Raw genomic sequence first — 25,019 nt, 5'->3', positions numbered from 1 at the left:
CCCCCTCAAGGTTTTCCTAACTGTTTTTTCCATCTGCTCCTACATAATTTTCTGAACACTCACATTTGTACTAAATATTGCCAGACACAAGGCAGTATTTTAAATGAAACAGCACATGCAAATGCATGCACATATATTTTTAGCCGTCTGCTTCTGTTTTTCTGTAAATAACAAAGCACAACAAAATTTAGGAAGAAAATCCAAATGTTGTTAATTAATTAAATAGAAACATGGAACGTGATAGCAGGAAAAGCTATGAGTGCATGGGGAATGGTATTGGAATACCCAATGATCTTGAGAAATTGAAGAAAAGATCTGAAATAAAGAGGTGCAACTCAGTGAGGATAAATGCAAAGCATTAGTTAGGAATAATCGACTAGGAAAAAAAAACCAAAAAAAACCCAAAAAAACCCCCACCAACAATAGGGAGGAACAATGTGATAAGCACGAATTTTCCACATAAGGATACCAGAGTTGTGATAGATCACAAATTGAAATCAGCATTATCATATCACTGCTCAAAAGCAAACATCATATTAGGAAACATAAATAAATGTCATAAGTAAGATACATGAAGCAATTCCTCTATCCAGACTGATAGTGTCTCAGTTGGAATATATCATCTGAGCACTACATTTGAAGAAAGATTCAAATCAAGCACATAAGGTCCATAGGAGAATGATAAGAACTACCAGAGACCCAACAAGACGTCACATAATCATAGCTTTATTGAAACATCTAAGAAAAAGACTGAAAGAATTAGGATTGTATATTCTCTGAAAGAGCCCTCGTCTATGATTCTGATTCTAAATCTCTATGTACAAGATACAAAGTGGAAGAGAAAGAGTTAATAAATTGTTTATTCTCTGAGGGCAGAAGAAGGAATAATGGGCTTAACATTCAGCAAGAGAAATTCAGGCTAGACACTAAGAAAACTTGTGCAGTGAGGACAGTGGAGAACTATGATACATTGCTTTAGCACTGAAGGATTTTGAAGAACATATTACAGGAACATTTATCAGGAAAAGCTTGGTAGAAGTTATCTTGCCTTGTGGAAAGGTATGGACTAGATAGTGTCTTGCATTTTTTTCAAGCCAAACCTTCCCATAATTTACTATGATGTTTTCAAAAGCTGTGTGTTTGTCTGCAAATGTCAACATTTACTCCCATCCATGTTAGCTAGATTCATTGGTATTTTCTTCTTCACTTAAATCTTCTCTCAAAGCCCTGTGCCATGGTCACCCATCTTTATAGCTGAATAGAAAGCTGTCTGGACACTGTAAATATTTGCCCTTCCTCTAGACTGAGCCCAGCACTCTCACAGGAATCCCAGCCTCTGTAGCATAAGGAATAAGTTGTGACTGGAAAACCAATCAGACAGAAACCTTCCACTGAGACTGGATGCTGTACTTATTTCCTTGGAGTGTTACTACAGTAATAATTCACAGCTATGTTCAGTGGAGCTGTGTAAAGCTTCTTGGCTGCTTTCAGGGTTTCATTACAAAACTGCAACCACACAAAATTAATCAAATATTTCAGCAGACCAGACTGTTTCAGTATTAAGACTCTCCGATTAAATGGGGCAGGGGGGGAGAATATTATTTTAGGTAGGAATTAAACAAAATGTGACTTGATGTGTAACCACTTCAACTGTTAGCACCTCTGTGTTTTATCAGCAAAATGTGTTAGAAATAGGCTGGAACTGGAAAAATGGAATACAAATATCCAGTTTGAGAAGAGCTGGAGTTTAAAACTGAACCTGGATGTTCACTTTACAGATGAAGCATCTCTACTATTTGTCAAGCTACAGGCAACACATCTAAGAATTTTGCTGACTTCCCTAGTTAGAACAGTATTTACTAATAAATTAAAATGTTTAAAACTATCACTTTCAAGTTCCTCTTTCTTGTCTCTCTTGCCTGTATTTCTTCCACATTAGTTGTTTTCCTCCAAATTCCTGGACAGCTTCCACTGGAGTGGAATGGATCTCAGTCCCTACATTTTCATTTGTATTTTCCCCAGTCAACACAGACACACCCTAACAAGCCATGCATCCAAAATACCAACTTGACTGTTCATTCATTGTGTGAACTGGAGGAACTTCACCTCTCTGTTCACCTTCCTAACATATCCAGTGAAAGAGCTGGCTCTGAATACAATACCTCCTGAGATCTCCAGATTTTACTGCAATACAAATAACTCACAACAGTCCAAATCCACCAATCATGCACTTCTGCAGAAGGTAGTCTGAGTCATAAATCCTCTCCACTTGTGCTCAGAAAGTTTGTTTGTTCTTACTTTATTTCATACATCATATGCTGTCTGCTGAATTCAAGGGCATTTTCCAAGTGGACATTTTTATGTAGGCCAAAGAGCTCTTAGACAATATGATAAAGTTAAACTAATTAACTGGACAGTGTCATTCAAACAGAAGATAAGAAGAGAGCATGAGGTTTTGTTGTATTCTTGACATGAATATAAGGAAGCATATTTAAAACAAATAAAGGTATAAATAATATCCCAACTTCCAAGCCTGGGTTTTGTTTGTAATCTGGAGAATCAACAGGATAACAGTACATGGGTTTTGAAATGAACAGAGGGAAGGTGATGAATCACCTGCTATAAAACACATTTAATCCACATGTATAACTTTTCTTACCAATAGTTGGAAGTATGCAGCTATATCAAATGAGAATGCATACTGGTGTCACTGTGTTGTGACACAATAGGATACAGATACATGAGGTACTGTGTATTACTTAAACAGGGCTAAGAATTAGATTGGATGCATTAGATTTGTCTAAGAGTGTAGGGTATATGCTTTACAGGCTGCCACATGAGACAAAGGAAGTTAGTTGTGCTTTTTTCTTTGTGGCCAGCTATAAAATTTGCAAAAGTCTGTCTGCGCTTTTCTATCCATGGAGTTCTCTCACAATAGTTCCAAGTGACCTCCTTAACTTCACTCAAATTCACTTTAAGCATAAAGAAATTCTTGGCCAATCTGTAAAATATGGATATGGCTTCCCCACATCAAACTGTCTGGCAAGGATTCACTTGGTAATTCTGTAAAGCATCTTAGAAGTCCTGGAAAAACTCTGCTGTAGGAAGGCAAAGTTACTTCCCTAGCAGGAGATAGTACAAGTGATACATGTATGGTACTTTGGCTCCGCATACTTTTCAGGGTGGGGGCTATGGTTGATGTTTTAGAAATAAAAATAAAATCTATGAATTTTTTACATGGGATATTTGATGGTCTTTTAAAACAAATTCCAGTGAAACTTATTTAAATTGAATTTCATCATTTGCATTAAAGAAGTCCAAAGCTGTACTGGTCCTCAGAATCATAACAGTATTTTAAAATAGTATTATCTGTGTATTTTCCAATAATTGATTGTGTGTGTGACTATATTTGGCTTTTTTTGGTAAAAAAATTAGTTAATTTAAAAAAATAATCATAATGATTACATAAATCTCAGATTCCAGTAGGAAAAAGTGTTCAGAGTAAGCAGAGGGAAACTCAAGCAATCTTGAAAAGGATTTACAACCAACAGAACTAGCATATGTTCTGGGAAATTGGATTCACTGATTCTCTCTTAAATAAAGTCATCAAATCTACCTCTTGGCATTTCTACTGCAATCATCTAATTCTACTCTCATATAAAATAACTAATCAGATTAAAAAGAGTTAGGCACAAATTCTAATGATACAGTATACATCAAGTACTTCAGTGATTTTATATATTCATAATAAATTAAAATAGTTTAAATAACAGCTTTGCACCAGACCCTAGTTCTGTATTAGTCATCATTAAAAATCAGAATATCACACATTAACTATTCCCTTAGAAAAAAGAAACCAATTGGGAACTGAGACAACACAGATCCTTGTAATAAATGAAGCATATTCCTCATTCTGTCCTCATTATATTTCTCATACTGTTGTCATTCTGCTTTGAAATTGAGTGATGGAAATACACTGTCTTGTGCCTGATGTTATGGTTAGACTTAATTGGTACAATCGAATTGTATCAGAATTCTAACTCTGAGCTACTATAGGAAATAACCCTTTGATGATCAAGGGCAGGGGGTGGGGGGAACAAGCAAGAAGCTTTCCCCATTCTCTGACCAAACCCTAGCTTGTACCCCACACCAAAGTGCAGGAGCAGGTATCGGTGTCCGTGTAAGGCAGGCTGGTCATTTTGCAGCTTTACATGCCTGGTGAGAATACCCCAATTGTCTTTCAACCTACCCATGCACATAGCCTTACTTGCTCTACTAAGAAAGGTCCCCAGACTAGGCCTCAGCAATCAAGAAAGGAAAAGGTTCAGAAGGCACCTTAAAAGTCTGTGATATTCATTCTTGCTCCACTCTCCAGAATAGGTTTTAAGCCCACACTTAGTCAAAACCACCTCTAGTTATTCCTCTCAGACCAAAGAGAGGAAGTCCTGCTATATGACTTCTGACCAATCACACCTCAAACACCTGAATTAAATACCAATTCAAAGAATTACTACTAGCAGCAAAAATGAGTTAAGTACTTATAAATAAGGAATTGTAGCTTTTTTCCCCCCAAGGTTTTGTAAGTAGAGAAAGAAGCTATACTCACAGTGCTGATGAAAAGCGAAGATATAGCAGATTTTATGTTCTTCACAAAATGCATCAAGCATCTCAATACTTACTCTATCAGCTTTTCATAATGTATTGTCTACCTTAATGATAACACAGATAAATCTCAAGTACTAGTCTTTGCATGCAGTGTGTTCATGCAAGTTATAAGGAACTGACTAAATTAAACCTTTTACATCTAAGCAAACTCAGAACTTGGTTTGATGCCTTAGCCCAAAACAGAAAACCCAATAAATAGGAAAAAACATCACAGCTAGTTTACTAAGACACCAGAAAGACATTTTTAAATTAATAAAAAGGGGAAGAAAGAACAGTTACTGACTCCATATCTTAAGAACTTGTTATGCAATCTGCACCAAAACCTCTATTAAAGCTCAGCTGGTCAAGCATGCTTCTGTTTATTGCAATTTTTTTTTTTTTTTTCAAAACAATAACTCTTTGGAGAAAAGGATCTGATGCATTTCTTCACTCAATTTTTTAAGTGTCCCATATTCAACAGCAGAGTCAACTGGAAATTCTTCATCAAAAAGTATTAATATAAATTTTTTACCCTAACTGGAGTTAGAAAAAAAAATTAATATAAAAATAATCTATTTTATTTTGGGCTTGTGAAAATTAGAAATGATTTAAGAGTCTCTTCCAATCAAGCACAGGTGAATTTTCTTAACTGTCATTTTTCTTTCTGGAAAGCCCATCCTATCCAACTCCAAATTAAGATGCTCCTGCAGCTTCCCATGCTATAATTGCTGAGTTCCTCAGTCTAATTTACTTAGTCTCAGAACACTAATACAGAGTGAGGAAGTACTGTAATGCTCATACTGCAATTAGTCACTGCAGGTGGGTTTCAGTGACCTAAACGCAGGCATGTAATGCCATTTAGATGCTCTAGGCTAACTCATCTGTCCCCCAGCTGCCACCCCCAAAAGGTGTGGGAGGATTGCCCGTATCTCCCACATCACAGAGGTCTTTGGCAGCCTTTAATTGCCCTGAACAGCCTCATCTGGGACCTCCAGACATGTGCCCTCCAGCTGTGGGCCCAGGAGCCCCATATAAGCTCAAACCTGGGCATTCAGTCTTAGCTTAAGTCATATTGTAGGTTGTTGTTTCTTTTTTTTGTTCTTATGGTGTTTGAATTTGACATTAGACCTGACTTGTTGCCTTGTTTTTGCTTGACACCAGTGATGTGAATAACTGCTGCTGCCACCTCTGCGCTCTCCTTGCCTGGCTCCAATCCTGTGGGACTGTGCCCTGCAGGGGACCCTGTAGTCTGGTCAGTGCTGTGGCTGTCCTTGAGTCCCTGCTTGTCTTCCTTTAAGAAATAACTCTGTTCTTACAGTTCTCTTACATTATTAGCACTACACAGATGTCTGAGATACTCCCACGTACCTGAATCTTACCCTATAATCCTTTCTTTTTGTGTCTTTTCTTCTTCTGTTTTGAAAAACCTAAATACTAGTATCCTACTCATGTAACCTTATAGCTACTCAAGTCCAAATGTACACTCTCAACACCTCTGCTCAGTTGCTGTTGAACTATGGAGATACCTCAGCTTTCTAACTGACTCCATTTTCATTACTGAACCTCCATAGCCTTCAAGCAGGCTCAGAAGTCAGGCTTTAATGGAGCTGACTTACTAAATAACTAACCATAATAGTACTGCCTACAGGGTTTCTTGGCTGTATTCCCACTTAATAGCATTTTGGGCATCCTGCTCACCAGGTACTGCAATAGAGTCTATATGCTTACACCAGGGCTGTGGGTAGCAGTGTATTGCAAATCCTAACTGGTTTTGCAGTGCCTAAATTACATTCATCTGTGGTTACACTGAAACTGACAGTGTAGAAAAATTAAGTCCTCCCCCTTGAGTGACAGGTTGTACTGATCACTGAACCATACTTCTGTTTAGCTTTCTTCGTAGAAAATAAGCTTTGCCTTTCATTAACTGTCACTAAGTCTGAAAAGAAGGAAAAAAAAAAAAGGCTAAAATCAGGATAAGGGAATCATAATTCTGCTTTAGTGGATCACAGGATTTTTAGCATGGAAATTCTACTGGTTAATTTTTCTGTGTTATACTTGAGTTTACATTGCAGAAGAACAGGAGGCTCTGGGGACTGGATAATGGGGTCTTTTAGTACTGGGTCACTGCTGTGAATCCAGCTTGGGTCAATAATAATAATGGCAGTTTAGTTGCCCATGTTAATTTTGCTGATTGCCTCAGACCATGTCTGTAGAGGATCAATAGCTACAAACAGCCCATCAACACAACTGCCATTATTCAAATAAATTCATCAAGAATATTAAATACCAAACAAAAGGTGCAACAAATCTTATTCTCACTAACAGGCTACTTCTAAGACTAGATCTAAGCCTATAAGTGGGGTTCCTATAAGCAGGAGGAATATATATTTGCCCTTTCTCCAATGTACATACAGGAGATAAGCAGTCATGACTCCATGACTTCAGTTTGGATATGCTTTTGCTTAAATCAAAGTTTTATCTTACATAGCCAAATATGAGTTTCTTTTCTGAACATAAAGTTATCATTGAATAGGGAAGGATTTTTCTGTTAAACTTAGTTTAATTTTATTAAAGGCTGTACTGTCAAACTTAAGATCTCAAGATTTCTTTGGTCTCAGTTAAGCTGTAAGGTACTAAATGCACAGCCAGACAATATTAACTATGTCATTTAACAATAACACAAACAGGAAAAATAAATGGACGGACATAACCTCTGTATCTTTAAGACCCAGTTTCAGGCCATCTAGCACTACAAATACTAAAACTCTTTCTTCACAGTCATAGTTTTTGCACAGCATAATGACAGTGCATATGAAGTTGTATGAGTGCTTTAGCTACATATTTTTCTGAAGTGTTTGACTGTCTTTTGAATATAGCCTTAACTCTGAATACATTTCATCTGTAATACTTGTTTAGGATAAAACCTGACAAAAACCTTTGTCATGTTTAGTCTTCAACTATCAGATGTACTCAACTACAATACTAGCTTCTTTTGCCTGGGAAAACATTTTGAGTTCTACAAGTACAGCTGCATAATGGCATTGCTCTTGTGCCATGTACAAACATGGTAAAACACCGAAGTGCAAGAGGGCAGGAAGTTAAGGTTGAATATTTTAGACCTATAAAAATAAGCCACAGTGCATGCACCAGAGTGAGAAGGATGCATTATGTCCTAACTTTATCTCCCCATCCACCAAGTCTGAACATTGAGAAGGCAGCATTAGCAGTTCCAAGGGGGAAAAGAGCTTTGCACTTCTGCTAGAGTGATCCAATCTGGCCTAATTAAATTATCTGCATTGATAGACTTCTGAGGAAAGTCTCATTGTGCTCTCCCAGCTGGAGGATGAAAACGCAGTTGAGGCCTGCTTGAGGGAAATAATACGGAAGTGTCTCCCAGGGAGCTGGGATGCGTCTGAAGCTTTTAAAAATGCAGGAACAGCAGGTGAAGATAAAATCTAGGGAAGCATTATCCCCAGTTTTATGAAAAGCCAGTGACCTACTTTCTGTTTAAGATAAAGGTATCACCTGCAGGTCTAGGTCCTCCTCAGTGTACAAGGCCAATGAAGAACCAGAAAGGAAGATTTCCTGCAGGAGAAAATGGTTCCGAAACAGAATATGAAACCCTGAATGCAAATAAGCTACAGCCAATAACATAATGAGTAGCTGAGAACAAGAGCAAAATGAGCAAATGGTAGACTAATTAAGACAGAATATGAAGAACTGCCAGCATCAAGCACTCACATACTGCAAGTCAGGTCCCATGAAAATCATAAGCCACTTAAATGTGGAGCCTTTTTATCTGATGTCTTCTGCTGAGCTCTTGAAATCATTTTGCACTTTTTCTCTAACCCATAGTAAAAATTGCTTTTCCCTCATAAGCGTTGACTGTCACCTTTTAAAGTATTGTCTTGTGGTCCCAGAAGGGGGGTGTTCAGGCTGGGATGTTTAGCCTGGCATAATGGTGCACGGCATTTATTCTCCCTGCTTCCCCAAAGGTGTTGAGTGCTAAGAAGTCCACGGATTTCTCTTTACACAGATGGGGATGCTTTTGGGTTTGCTTTTTAATACGCCCCAATATAATTAGTGGATTGATATATTTAGATCACGCAGCTTTCCAAGTGACATCCCCACCTGTTTAGTGGTAATGACATTCAAATAAGTCTGTCAGTGAATTCAGGCAAGAAAATGTTCCTCATCTTTTGTACTGATGTCTTGTTCTCATTAGTTAACTTTGTCAATTGGATTTTTCATAAAATATTTTACAAAATACCAAGAATACCACAATCTCTTTAGACTGAGATGCACTACATTTGCTTGTGAAGTGTTGTAGAAGGCTGACTCTCTCCCACTCTATATACACATAATAAATAAGGTTTAAATGTTCTATTTGAGAGACTTGAACTGGAACAATGATGATTTTTTGGGCACTGCAACAAGGAGAGTGAAAGTAATGAAATTAATTCTGGTGAATCACATTCACCTTAAGGGCATCTACTTTAAAACTGGAAGCATGGAGCTCTAATCACTTAATTTAGTGTGTCAGTATTGTAGCACATTATGTGAATAGTGCACAAATCGCATAGCATATTAACAAAGATCTTTGCATCTATATAGTGTTTTCAAGACTTGTATTACTTAGCATTCTTGTACCCATTGTGATGTAACTCTGAGAAACAGATTTGTATTAAAAGAGATGATCATAGACTTGGCTTAATCTATAATTTATGTGCAAACTAAGGGTTTCTGTGAATTTCAAATGAACATCATGATGTTACATTTGGTAGCTTTTTTTTCTTCTGCTAATATCACCCTGAAACACAAGCTTCTTCAAGAAGTCACCAAGTCTCATCAACTGCCATAAATTTGAAGATAAAAACCACAGTACATATGCAGACTGCACACATCTAATGACATTTCTTTTTAATGGTATTCTCAAGTAACTGAGTAAAGCTCTAAATCTGATTACATATCTATATGATAGGCAGATACAACCCTAGCCATCAGGTTATATGGTCAGCCAAAAGAAATCTGTGTGCGTGAACCTGAAGTGATTAATACATTATATTGTTCTTGAGAGAAAAAGCCTCAGGATGAAAAATCTGTGTATGTATATGATGTTTTACCTCATGACTGCAGTCTGTATCCACACAGATCTGCAGGAGGCACATGTGTTTATTTGCTGGGGATTTTTAAGGTCTTTTGCTATTTATTTGATTGTCCAGTTTATCATAGATCTCTTTTAACCTTCCTTTCTGTCTGTTTTAATGACTAAACTAATTAATTTTAAAATCCCCCTTTTTTCCCAGCAAAGATACAAGTTCTCAAAACTGTAAGGAATGTGCCATCAGTTTCGGGGGCGGGGGGGAGACACAAATATGATTAATGAATAGCTTAAAGTAAGAATAAGAGGACTTGAGCAGAACTCTCAGCTGTGTTTCTGTATTGTTGCAGAACCTATGGCAAATCAAATTATTTCTCTGCACCTCTCCCCTTCTATCCCTTCTCTTCTGTTTTGACATCCATTTTCAAGGCTTCTACTACTGCCTGTATGAAGAGAACTGGGGACTACAGCATCTACACCATATTACAAAATTACTCCGCCACAAAACAAAAATACAAAGCTACTGCTTTCACTGCAGTTGGGGTTTGGGGTGAGGGGTTGGCAATACTGTCCATAAAGTCAAGGGAAGCAAATTGAAAGGCTCCCTCATAGTCCACTAGGTTTTAGTTCAGATGAAATTGAGAGTACAAAAATCAGATCCACATTTTTATTGTTCTAAAACACAGTAGTGATCAGAGCTGAGAGCTTTCTTTCAATGCATGCTAGAGTTAAGGCTCTAAAACTTTTACAGTAAATCTCCACTTGATCACACTAGTTCCAGGCTTGTTTAATGGCTTTAATATTTTCCCCAGCTACAAATCCATTGCCATCAGCGATTCAGAGCTTGTGCTTCCCCTGTTCACGTGCTCTAGCTATAGACGTTCCTCCCCTGGAATTATGACAACCCTGTTGGTGTCGGCACCACTGGCAACTGAGCTTCTATGCAGTGAAATTTCCCTTACCAGTTCTTGTTCATTAGTGCTGAAAGGAGTAAACCAAACAAAATAAAAACATGCCTAAACTGACAAGAGTGAGACTAAGGTGGTTCTGTATTTACAGCAAGTAGATTAGTTGAGCAGGGAGATGCCATCTTATGTAGCTACTCTTCTGTTTACTACTCTTATACCTGAGGGTATAAACCTAAGAAGAATTATGAATTTGATAGACTCCAGAAAAGACAACCTGGCTTCTACTAGTGCTTATACTCTTTAATTACTAGCAAAAATCCAAAACTATGTACAAAAATCCACACCTATGGTGATACAATGTTCTCATTTTCAATTTATAATGGCAATAACTACTTCCAGATCAGACAATTCCTATCATTTAATGACCAGCTAGATTAAGTACCTCAGGCAATGCCAAGAGCATCAACTCCTCCAGCCAGTCAACAATTGCTAGGAAATACCTGTCCCTGAAAGTCATTATACTTAAATACAAAGTATTACACACAACTGTAGAAAGAGAGGATGGTGTTACACTTGCTTACAGAACTCCAGCTTTGAGTTTCTGACCTACTAGTTTTTAAAACTAGTGTTATGCATTCTATATGGGCACATATATCCTAAAACCACTCCTTAGGCAGAGAATAGGAGAATGTGTAGCAGAGAATGTAGCATCATTTTTTTTATTAGGGAATTCTCCTTGAGTGTGAGTTACAGTTAAGGCAAGACTAATGTCCTTGTCTTCAAAATGAGACTGCTATCAAAAGTATATTAGTGATTTTGACTTGCTTCTCAGATTTTGTGCATACAAAGGATATGGTGCTGGTTTAAAGCTAAGAAATAGCCCTTCTCTTTCAAATACTGTAGTTCTGAACCATAGAAGCAATTGATGTGGTTGCTCTTGTAATTATATGAGCAGGGTGTAAGGGTAATATTCTCCTGAAAGATTTTTGACTCAGATTTGTTCCATCCTTGCTTATGGGTTGCATGAAATAACCTAATCTGTAGGTTTTATTAGACTGTACTATAATGTCCACAAACTTCTTCCTCTCTGCTCTTGCCCAGCTGTTGAGGAAGATGCAATTTGAAGTGATGATTGGTAGGAGAATAATATCTAAGCCTCAGTTGTGTGTGAACAGCTGAGCTATAGATTTTCATTTTTATTATACATTACTAGATTTTAAGATCTCCAAGTATTGAACACTTAAAATAATTACTTGAAGTCCAAATAGAGTATTTTATTTAGCATAAACTTTGATTTTGCATTAATAGAATACTTTTGTACGTAATTAATGAAATACAGGAGTTCGCTTCCAGTTTAACAACATGAAACCTTAATATGTTTTAGCTTTATTCAACAAACACTACTTATCCACAGAATGAAAATACTTAATTGAGATATTTACAGTAACTTCCCACAGAAGCACAGCTGCTAGGTAGCATCTGATTACCTATATTCAGAGCTAGAAAGCAGATCCAGCAGTTTATGTGGCACTATTATTATGTGAAAATGAAAATAACAACTGCTATTTTTGTGATTCAACATAGGATGCAACACCAGCTATTATAAAAGGGTCATGAATGGATCCTCATTGGCTCTGCAGCATTCCAAAGGGGTGGCCTAATCTGCAGGCACCCCAAAGCACAGCTGAATTTGCAGTCCAGGACTCTGCATCACCATCTGTTCAGCATTCTGAACTGCCAGGCTCATCTTCTTCTAGCCCAAAAACACATTTTTTATGGCACAAACTTATTTTTCTATGAGCAATTAAGGCAGCTCCAGGAGATGGATTATTGTAAGATGCACTGAAGTCACTGAAATGTTAATTGGATATTCTGGACCAGTGAGAAGAAAACAAATCCATTTTCCAAAGTTTAACTGATTTAGAAGGCCTGGTAAAAACAGTCCAACCTACTGTCCTCAATAAAACAAATCAAATCCTGTTCTCCTAGTTCCACGAGTGTGCACTTTATCACAGCTATATATGAATATGCATGCAGAGTATAAAATTACTGGTGTATAGCAGTACAAGTAGCAGAAAACAATTTAGCATGCTTCATGGAGAATTTCCAATAGACATCACCTGCTATATCTTGGGAGCAAAGAGGAAGTTGGGGAAAGAAGTGGAGTTATATGAATTGTGATGGTAACAGCATATTAACAATAGAATTTATCTTTACAGTGTAACTAGCCAGGGTAATTTCTTAGCGCTACAAGCACTAAGCGCACTTTTTGTGAAGTCTGATTTTACACGGCATACTTCCGCTGTACTAAAGTACAGTATATATGCAGCAAGTTTCTCAGTATTTTTGAGAATATATGGTATTGTTTGGTTTAGATTATAAATTCTTTGTACTCCTATGAATATAATGTCATGGTTCCTAATGTGTATATTATGATGATATTTAATAAGCATATTTACCATAGTGGAAGTGACACAGGCCCAGCACAAGCAAGTTTTGCCCTGGAGCAACCCTTGTTGTGCCGGATACTGCCATGCTGTTTCTGTTATCCCAAATCAGAGACCAATATCTGTTTCACTGTGATGAGCTTTTTTTTAGCGTGTGTTTTGTTGACTAGCTGACTTATATATTAAGCCTTCATTCTTGTTTACTCAATATATATAAATCAGAATGGTCCCTATGCAGTGCAAAAGAATTCTTCCTATGTTGTGTATAATCAACTGGGGGGGGGGGAACCCAAATGTCTGAATACAGCACCACGGCAAATGAAGAGAAAATTCTACCTTCTATAAGCACGAATGCTGTAGTTGCTCTTCCCTTGAGTACTAAATTCCAGCTGCCTAATTTCTTACAAATTTATTCTAAGGAATTTATCATGATGAAGATATTAAGCCCCCAGGCAAGTTTCTGCACTTCTGTACTGTGTCAATGGAAAGAGGAACAGACTGTTGGTGTGGGATCGCCCAAAATGGCTCCAAAGCCCAGGTGGAGAATGCAAGTGGTTTCTAATACAGAGCTTGTGGCACACCGTACTTGTCATACCAAGACCAGATACTTCAAAAGTCCATTCTATAGTCGACAGCTCTGTTAATTGTGCCACTTGTTCTCAATTTTCACTTATAGCTGCAATTCCATTTAGCCTGGTCTCCTCAGCTGATATGACAAACAAAATCCTTATTTTCTCTAGCTGTAGTACCTGGAACTTCAGTCTTTTTGTCTCTGTATTCGGACAAACCTCATAAAATCATAGGAATGGGAGAGACTTTCCGTAGTTCTAGGGCTGAATAACTGCAGCTCACATACCATTACCAAATAATTAACTACAGAATGCTAAGGTACAACAGCAGCATATAAAAAAACACAGGTAATTCACTAAGAGATGTTCCCTTTCTGTAGTTTTTTCTGCACCTTTGGTCTAGCACAGTCCTCCCACAAGGAATTCCTTGGAAACAGGAACCCTCACACCTTCCCATGACATGTCCCAACTGGTTCCCCAAGTGGTAAGGACCCAGAGCACCTCATACCAGCTGCGCAGAAGCAAGGAGTGACTGTCTCTGGGATCATTTACATGGCACGACATGACTGCAACAGCAGCTCAGAGAAGCTCTAAATCCTGAGTAACCTCCCAGCCAATGTGGTAGAAAATCAACAAGGTTTCCAGTGGAAATCTGTCAATGACTTGAAAAAGATTTCTCAAAACTGTGCTTCCAAAGGACAGACAAGTATTTTCCAGTTAGATCATACTTCTCAGGAAGATTAACAGGTGTGGCTTTTCATCCCCTGACCTTCTTTTCCCCCCAGGGCCTTACTGGGCAGGTTGTTTCCCTTTAGTTCCATGAAGAAAATTCCAGATTTTTTTTTATACCCAACATGCAGATAACACACCACCTTTTTTAAGCCCTGATATTAAGCGCAGTTCACAATTTTGGTTTGGGAACCAAGTCTCTACTTCCTCATATCTTTTTTGACTGTGCTAACACAATGCATAAATCTACTTCTCCCTCCCCCCTTCCTAGTGGATGTTGGACTTGGGATCCAGCCAGTCAGAGCTTGTAGGCAATTGCAGAAGTGATCTTTGATTAATGCTGTTTTTCTAAGAGTATACAATGTTGTATAATTGCAATTTTTGTATATCATGTTGGAAATCCAGCCTGGAGCAATTGGGTGATAATTGGCTCCCAAATTTATTTTTTTTTTTTTAAATTTGGAAGTCAAAATTAATACACAACCCTCCCTCCCATCCCAATATCTATTTCACTTCTTTGAATATATTATGGCTTCATTTTCATTTTTAAATCACTCTTTGTCAGCTCTTGGCTATCAGTCCTCACTTCAAGTATCCACAGATATTAATCAGTTCCTTTCATCATCTACACGGTGTTTGTTCTAGAAGTCATTACTGTTATAGTTTAGAAACCTACTTCAGAAGGGTTTTTTATTTTTTTACTTTTAGCAAAAGAACTTCCTGATAGTTTCCACTAAGTTTAAGATTGCTAAAGCAAAGAGAGTAAAGAAAGCAGTGCAAAGAAGAACAGCATATAGCATAGCATTCACGACAAAAACAAGGGGGTTTATTATAAGAGTCTGTTAAGTGGAATGTTCATTGTCTTACAGTACTGCAATTAGAAAGATATCCTACTCTTCATAAAATCAATTTTTAAAACCAAAGTATCACCTACCTGAAATCCTTGTAAAGATGTAGCTAACATCAAGCCTAAATAGTCAGGAGAGAAAGTTAAGTCTAATGTGCTTTTTATCTACAATTTGCTTTCATTTTTCCATGCTTCTGTCCTCCCCATTAACAACAGTTTTACTGGCTGAAAGAAACTATGGGCACACTAATACTCCCTATCATCAAAAAAACCCAAAACAAAACAACAACAACAACAAACAAGCAAACAAACAAAAAACCAACAAAAAACCTAAATCATCTCAACACAGACGGTCACTCCCTTGTGAAACCACCTGTCCTTAGGACTACATAAATAATATCATGCTTCTATTTTTATTAAATATACAAAACCGATTGTAAAAATTACTAAAACATCACATTTCAGAATACTGTGAGGGACAACCCAACACCTCTTGAAATACAGACTGGTGTCACCTATGAAAGAATCTCTAGAGTATTGGTCCCTTCGTACCAAGACAAAGTTTACAGTGTGAACACCAACAAGCTCAGTTATGTGATCTAACGGCCATCTTAACAAAACCCATGAGCAGATTAGTGTGCATTTTCCAAAATCTTGTGTTTTGAATGCTCAAGCCTGTGCTGTTACAAATTCCATCAGGGCAGCTGGAAGAAGGAAGTGAAAATTAACGGGCTCCCCAGCCCCGTCTTCCTCAATACACAACCAGTTAAGAGTTTTCGATGCACTTGATAAAACTTTTTAATTAGTCCTTTAATGATAAATTAATTCTCTCAGGTTTCTACCACCTCTATGACAACTTCCTTCACTCTAAAAATACAATTTTTTGAGCCAGGAAGGGAACAGCTTTACAGTTCCACTAAAATATTCAAGTTTCAAATTCTTCCTATCTGCAGAGGAAATTCTTCCTTTCCCCTGCAGAGTTCCCAGGGAAGCAGCAGCATCAGGTCTCAAGAATAACCCAGTGCTGAAGACACCCACTAAGTCTCTACCCTGAAGTTCTGCCAGAGTGTCCAATAAACACACTCATTACCAGAACCAGTTGGGGAAATATACTGGGATTCAAGGTTTGCTAATTTCAGACAGATGTCCAATGGCTGTAAGCCTCTCCAAAAGCAGACCAGCCTGCCCACTATTAATTTACTAAGATTTAACTTTTTTTTTCTTTTTTTTTTTTTAAATCTAAGTCACTTATTTCCACAAATGCCTTTATGTTTGTTTCTAGCAATTTCAGGCAATGGATTTAAGACAACCTGAGGAGCTGCTCCATAGAGGACTGTGGCTGACTCTTGGTGGGAAGTGTTTGCAGAATGGCAATTATTTGATTTGACTTCTGCATTTTAACTTTACTATTTGCATATATCTTGTTGCACTGTAAACACAAGATATTAGGGATACAAAATCGAGGGAATCCTACTATATGCAAACCTGAGGTTTGGCATTTCCACGGAGTTGTCAAATTGATGCTGCAGAATTGTTCTGGGGCCTGTAAAAAGAATTCCCCATATCTCCTGAGAAAAATTATAACACTGCACATTATCAAGGGGAATGAAAACTTTCTACATTGTAAAATAGAGCAAAGATCAAAGAAATGGCAAAGAAAATGGAGAGCACAAAAGATTCACATGTGGAATAGCAGATTGAGAGCTGAGAGACTGTGAGAGGAAAGTAGAAGCACTGATCTTTATATAGTAAATGAGTACAAAAAATTATGGAGAAGCTGCATATAGCATAAGACTGATATCAACTGATTGACATTAAAAAAGAGAAAATCACATGGAAATGCCTACCAAAATTTTTATTAATTAGCACTACTGATCATATCTTGCCCACAAATGCCCTAGGTATATCGCAAGGCACGTAAGGCTTGTGAACTCTGTTTTCAAGAACTCAGCAAAGCTGAGATGATAGACAGTTGAACTTAAAATGCTGAAGTATCTTACTGATAAGACTTTCCTGCCTCTGGAAAATCATAGGCAGTTTGGTGAACAAAATTATTTCACTGTAACATTTTAATTAGTTTACCTCTTCTAAAGCTTTCTGACAGATGCAGATTTTAGAGAGGGATTTGAGAGTGAAATATCTGGCAAGTAGATACTGCATCTAATGAGTTTGGAATCTAATGCACGTTGCTTTGCCATAGGACATAAGCTCCTGAATCCTGCAAAATTCAGAAGCAGTGAAAAGAAACCTGGTGCTATTTTTTAAGATGTCCTCACTTTTCAAAACATTATTACAATTTGTCAAAATCAGCAACTGTTTATGCACTATTTAAGTATGACACTTCTAAAATTACAGTATCAACAAGATATTATGCAGCCTTAACACCCTTCCAGAGAGTTTTGGGTTTGTGTCTACTTCTTATAAAATACTTCCACTGCTATTGCTGGTCAGCTCAAGGCTTCTCCAACCATCTAGAGACTGAATCCAACATGATGCCTCTCAGTTTATGCAGACCGGGTCCTGAAAGGCAAACAAGAACATGAACAATGGTTACATTAGAAACAAAAAATGAAGCAACAGAGATTTCAGTCCACAGGTAAAGCAAATGTATATTTGGAATCCTTTTTTGCAGAAATAGGAGCTATAAATATAGGCAAATATTGCGAACTCCTTTCCCAAATGCTTGAAATTGTTGCCAGTATTTATTCCCTTTTAATAAAAAGTTGAGCTAGATACTGTGACAGGTTCCTCTTGCTATATCTTCTATACACACCTCCTATATTTTTTTAAACCTTTTGTCCTCCTTCTCCTACTCCCTACAGACTCACCAAGATACAACAGGAATCCAGGAAAACTGGCATTAACTGCTTATCTCTGAAACCTCAAGGGTGAGTGGATTTGAAATCTTAGTTAGTTTTACGAGAGCTGAACATACGGTGATACCAAGTTTTAAGTACGTGTGTGAAGACCAGCCCTGCTCTCTCCACCAAGAAGTGTGAGGATTTCTTGGAGTATTAAAATACCCTTTTTTTCCCCCTCAACATTCTCCTTCTATATTGTCCTAGAAACAGGCATATTATTTTTTTGTCTAATAAACAGTTCAAAACCACTTCCCATTTCTCAGACCCACAGGCCTGGAGGTGCTCTTAACAAAATGAGAATTTTCACCTGTCACTTAGTAGCTGGATACAAACATGACAACTGGGAACCTAACTGCTCCATTACCTGCTGCTATTGCCACAGGAACAGTTGTCAGAGTGCAAAAACTAAGGGATTTAAAATAATAATTGTTTCCAAACTCTCATTTACTCAATTTTCAGCAGACTGACACCTGTTGCCATGGAAACAGATGGAGACCAGAGTAGCAGGGAAGTTGGATTCCCCCACTTGCTCGCTACGGCTCTGTACAAGAGACAGACCGTGAAAGTGCAGCCTCCAATGGTGTATATTCCTTTCCAGCTGGTTCCTTTTGCAATTCCATTCTCTTCAAAAACCAGCCACCCAAGCAATAAGACCAGATACAATTTGACCCAGAGGTTCTAGGATCCTTCCAGTTCCCATCACATTAACAACAATTTTTAAGTCTCCTCTCTATTTATTGCACCTTTAATAAGAATTAGCAACATGTTATTTACTCATGCAGTCATAAAATTGAGCTAAACTGCCTGCATTATATCTTTTAGCTTCCAGTTCCAATTTGCATTAGTGAATTTCACAGGTTATACAATAACTTAAGCAGTCGAACATCTTCAGTACAGCCACGATCTTCTCACAAGGTTGGAAGAGTATCTGCCTCAGCTGGGAACGTCCCCTTGCACAGCTTACTCTGACTCTGCTTGAAACTCTACATGCAATCAGCTGCTGCTTTTCATTATGCCCATTTTGTATCATTAAGATCTGAACAAGTCAGCAACTGAGTTGAGCAAACAGAACCAAGTAGTTTACAGGACAGCAAAAAGGATGAGAGCTGTCATGATCACCAGGGAATGAAACAGATGCAGTTATCCAGAGTGCAAATTAAGAGTCTGGAGTCAGACTGACCTGAAATTCAGATACCAGCCCTGGAATAGTTTCTGCTAAGCACAACCACTTCAATATCAAAGGCTTTAATATATTTAAATATTCATTAAGTAAATCTTAAATATTTTAAATTCTATATGACAGCAATTATTCTGGTCTTTTGATCATGACCTTTTATTTTTGTCACTGTATTTCCATATAGCCTCAAGAGATTTGTACCTACATTTGCAGTGCTCAGTTACCACAGTGTTGATTTAGAACAGTGATACCAAAGGCAAAATCCACAAGGCTCATGGATGATGGTTATTTTCCTTAATGGCTGTTACTTGTTGGTGAACTAACACTGGGAAGTGATTGGATTGCAAACATACTACAGGCAATTAAAAATACAATACAATGTCTGATAGATTTAAAATTATATTTGAGGCACCAGCTGCAACTTGAACAACAAATTGCCCATACATCAACATCATGCTTGCATTCTGCACTGGTAATAAGGGCAGGCAAGTACTGAAACACAGAGCCCCTGCAAGTATGATACCCAAACATGACTCAGTCCTTACTCAGCACTCATTAAACATGCCAGTGGGAATACAGTAAATGATTCAAAGTCAACAAGTTACTATGACTTAATAGGTTATTATCCATCAGCTTCATGACCGAATGCTTGTTGTTAGCTTCCCCCAGTTATGAAACTGTATGGATTAGCTTATACCACCCTCATAACTGAGAGGACTAAGAGCACACCCGTGGTGAGCATGTTACCATACAGGCTCAGTGGGCAGACAACTTGTTGTTATGCCATGGGAACTCATTTCCTTTTGATTGTACATCCATACCCTGTACAGCACATTGACCTCACTGGAACAAACAGGTGGATCACAGAGACACTGCTGTGCACACTTCGGACAAGACACCAAGAAACTTATTAGTCAGGGAGAGATTTTTGATACCTGGACTATTTCCATTCTGATTTAAATCCATGAGAGCTGCATTAGGTCTACAGTAGGTACCTGGGAAAGCACACCCTGAGTTTCTTTTTGGGAAGCCCAGCAGAGGAGTAGGCTTTTTTTTTTTTTTTTTTAATGTATTTTTTTCCCTCGATATTCAAGATTTAAAAAGGTATCTATAAAACCTCCCTGTGTTTTCAACATGGATTACATTGTACACTTCACAGACTTTTGCTGTGACACTTTCATGCAGCTTGCCAAATGCTTTAAAAGGTCTCTGAGTTTGTGAACTCAGGTTCAACTAATTAAAGCAAATAGAGAATTCTGAAGTCATGAAAACCATAGGACATCAATAAAACATAAAGCCTAGTAGGTCAGCCCAGAAGACAGCAAGTCCATTTGCCAGGCACTGAATAATGGCAAGTATGAGGAATGCCAAATAGCAATGGGAGCTTGTGGCAATAACAAGAAGAAAGGCCCACTCACCCCCACATTTGTTGCAGGACAGAGAGAGGTATTCGGCTTGTCCTTTGTCACTGAACCATAAAGACTAAGACTGTCCCCTAAATGGGCACTTCTGATATGTCATCTTATTTTCTGTGCCATTCTGCACCTATCAACCAAGGTTTGGCCCAGTAAACAGAGCACTGGGATGGTATACAGGAGACTGGAGTTCGATTATTTGCTCCAGCCCTTTAGTTGAGTAACACTTGGAAAAGCCACTGTCTTTCTCCAAGACCCTGTAAATTATATTGATCTTTGCAGAGTAAGATTAAGTGATGGAAACAAAAACTCTAGGTGTTATTCTCTCAGTATGCAACAAAATATATTTATCATTGCAATGATGGGAAAAATTATCCTCTCACAGTTTGTTGTGGTATCCAACTGTCTCCAAATCTAAGCTATTTTAACTGCAAATTTTGAAGGGCAGGAACTTTTCTGAAGCTCACAAGCTGAACACAACAAATCATAGAATGGTTTGGGTTGGAAGGTACCTTAAACATCATCCAGTTCCAACCCCGAACTCCAACAAGTAACAATTAGAAGCAGAATAGGCTATATTACCACCTAATTCTTCAGCTCAGCTACTGAATAGAAAAAGGAGGGGAACCGTTCTTATTTGCTTTGTAATAAGTGCTCTCCAACTCTGCCTGAACAAACACACAGTCTGCGTGTAGGTGTGAATGTAAGTACATCTGTCTGTCTATATGGAGGCACTATAGTCTTACACAGTCTTGCTAGTAAGTATGCTAGTGGATGCTACTAGCACGGACAACTGCACCTGGCTTCCTTTTCTAGTTTTTTATTGGCTATACAAATTGCTTGCCTTTCTCCTCATATGAGCTTTTCTACGCTGTGAAGCATTTTTGATTGCTATTTATATCCTGGTGGTTTCTACAGGTTCTAATAGAGGATGGGTCTTGTACTAGACAGAGTACAGACATAGCAAAGGCATTCTCTGGCCTTAAGGAGCTCCTGATCAAAACAGATAACACAAACAGGAAGGAAAAAAACCTTCTTATTTAGAATTGCTAATTAAATTTGCTGTCTTTGCATTCCCAAAATCCCTTGTTCGCTCAGGTGTCTACTTTGTATGACCTTGGGCAGGATTGTGTTTGTCAAACAAAACCACTTGAGTTAGTGCCAGTACATCCACACAGCAAAATGCAGCACCTGCATGGCGATACCTGCTTAGGACCCACTGCTGTATAGTTATGATATAGCAAAGGCTAAGGAACACGCGTGGTCTGTCAGCACAGGTCAATGCTTTCCTCCTTCAGCGCTGTCATATTTAGCAGCAGGTCAGAGCTCTCTGCCTTGTGCATTGGTTTTAGTATGAACATGGCCAAGGGTAGGAGAAATTCACCCACATATCAACCAGTAGCTGCACTGAATTACCAGTCACCAAAGCAAGTTCAAACTCTGGGTACTGGAAAGATCTAGGAAATAATTGCTTACAGTTAATCTATGAAAGAAAAGGAGATGAAGAGAGAGAACAATTTAAAAAAAAAAAGTTAATTCCTTAAAGCTATCTAGATGAGATTTTGATAAAAATCACAATGTAATTGGATATTACCAGATTAAAAAGAGGCCATGTTTGTCGAGAAAATACTGTGTAGTTAATTCATAAGTTTGGCTTTATTTAGCAGCCTGTGAGGCAGTTATTTGTTATTTGTTTCTGGTAGGTTATGAGGTGATTTATCAGGACAGATTACTACCTGTTAGGAAAAGGTCATAGATTATGAGGAGGGAGAAATAAAAGGTAATCTACATACACATCATGTTTCTTAAGAATTTATCTTCTTGGGGCCAAGACCATGTATGTGCACTTTAGTTAGCACCCATAATGACAGGTATGAGCCTTTTATATGCTGCCATAACATGTCACATTTATTTATTGTAAGGAATTCAGTAGAAATGGATCATTAAAAGAACACATGCAAGGAAACCCAGAGAGATCAAAGTTTGCATGGAAAGCTGACAGAAAACAATACAGACAAAATTATGCAAGGAGCCAGCAAATGGGCAAGAACTCTTATGGAGCAGAGGGACAATATTCTGTTCAGCCGCACTTCTATGCTTTGCATTGACATTGCACCAAGGTGAAAAATGGCTTTAGTCTTAGCTTCGGGGTCTATGCTTGGCTCTGCTATCAGCCTGTTCTGTTAACGGTGAGCAAGACATTTCAGCTTGGTGGGAAATCAAAGTGTGGGGTTGAATTGGCAAGATGTGCACCTTGAAACCAGAATTACGGGGACGCTGCAGGAGACTCTTGGCCAGTGTAGTCAACAAAGTCTGTATCTCAGTTCTCTCCTATAAAACAATGAACCACTTTGCAAAGCGATAACACCCTGCAACGCTACTTTTTGAAAAGTGTTGCAGAAACACCAATGAAAAATGTCTTTAATATCTTAACTAATAAAATCTAGAAACATCAGTGTACATTTGCTAAAAAGGCAGTTAAAACTGATGCTGTTTTATTGGAAACAAATTATGACTTAGTTGTTGCTTTCTCCCACTAATAGGCACAGCAAAGTAATTACCACCTTTTTCCATTAACTTCATCCTGTCAAAATAGAATGCAAAACCACATAAAGCCTTCTTCTGTAAGAGCCATTCCATAATGGGAAATGGGGCATTTCTTGTAAGTCCCCATATTGCAGGTAGCCTGCTTGTCTGAAGGAACACTTCTCCAAAAAAGCTCTTGCACTTAGTAAGCTGGGGGGGTTTCTGACATCATTAGTTGCTAAAAACATAATTCTGTTTTGTTGCTTTGCAATGGAAACAAAGCAACACGGTCCCAGATACAGGAGAGCCAGATGACACAGAAGAATGGATAGCCTCAAACCATGGCATCCAGCCAGCCTGCCTGAAGTACCCAGAGCCAGTCTGGCAGCTTGAAGTATCCATCCTGGATTAGGCCGTTATTCTGGCAAGTCTAAATGTTTACCCTTAGTAGCCAGAAGCACCAAATATTTCAGTATGAGATAAATCCTTCCTCCTTGAAACAGCTAGCAAATTGTCCTTCCTTACATTAAAAATCCCACTCCTGACTTCAGCCCAAGATCACTGGGGCTTGATTTTTGTACTTAATCTTGAGTAATTGTACATATTTCAAAATCCTACTACACTATTTGCTTGAAAGCGAAAAGTTCCACACTGAACACCTACCTCATTTATTCTGGCAACCAAAAAGATACCCATAGCTTGGTATGCAGATGAAAAAGTATCTCCAATTATTCCTTTAATATTAACCATCTTCCCTTTAATGCTGACCATCTCTCAGATTTCAAGGCCCTAGTGACCATGGAATATAAGTTTCCAGTGAGGTGTTTACAGCTTGTCCTGTAAGGAAATTACTGTACAGAACGGCATCTCCCCATGTGCACAGTGATGATGCAAAGTAGGCACAGGCAATTCACTTCCCCTTTAAAGAAAACTATCTGGTACCAGGCATTCCTAGTCCTGCTAAGATTAAGGGAATGTCCAGGCTGGAAGGTGGTATAGGGTAGCTTAATGCAGTGCAAATTTACAGCCTATTGTACTGAGCACAACTTTCCAGCTGGAGACAAAACTCCAGATGTTGTAGTCAATTCACATGTATCAGACCATGTATAAAATCAAGAGCAAGGAGAATAGTGAGCAATTTTCACCATATCTCCTAGTACAAGAATTACGGAATATCAATTGGAACAGTTTTAAAACAAAGAAAAGGAGGTGGTTTTTCACCCAACATCGTTATATTATGGAACTCCTCGCTGCATGACAGTGTCGATGTCAACAGTTTACATGATTCAAGAAAGACTTAGATAAATTACTGGCAGGAATAACTAAAGATTATTAAACAACACCAGCTGCAAAAGCATACCAGTGAAGAATTACTGTATCTTTGTTGTTACACATTTTTGTATGGATCCACTGGCTGCATAGTGTTACTCATAGCTTTGGCCTGGCTTCATATGGATTCTTAGGGATATCTACTGTGCCTTACAAAAGTAATTCTTAGGCTATGGTTTGTGAAGCTGTAATATGGGATCCCTGGCTCATTCACAGGTCCTACATTTAAAGCTATCCTTCCTACTAAGGTATTTCCTCTGTATTTTATGCAGAACTGTGACTTCTCCCTTCATGAGTGACCCAATAAACCAGATCTGATCCCAGTAAATAAAAAATCCTGCACCAAGCTCTACTGCTATATAGTGATTCACACACAAAAACAAAAAAATACTTGCAAACAGAAATTTAAGGCATTGTAACTGTCCTCAACTATTTCAGCTTTTTTTTTTTTTTAGTCACTGGCTAG

Source organism: Haliaeetus leucocephalus, unplaced genomic scaffold (assembly GCF_000737465.1).
Source record: "Haliaeetus leucocephalus isolate CR32 unplaced genomic scaffold, Haliaeetus_leucocephalus-4.0 Scaffold240, whole genome shotgun sequence".
Taxonomy (NCBI): Eukaryota; Metazoa; Chordata; class Aves; order Accipitriformes; family Accipitridae; genus Haliaeetus; species Haliaeetus leucocephalus.
Note: the sequence above shows the minus strand (reverse complement) of the source record.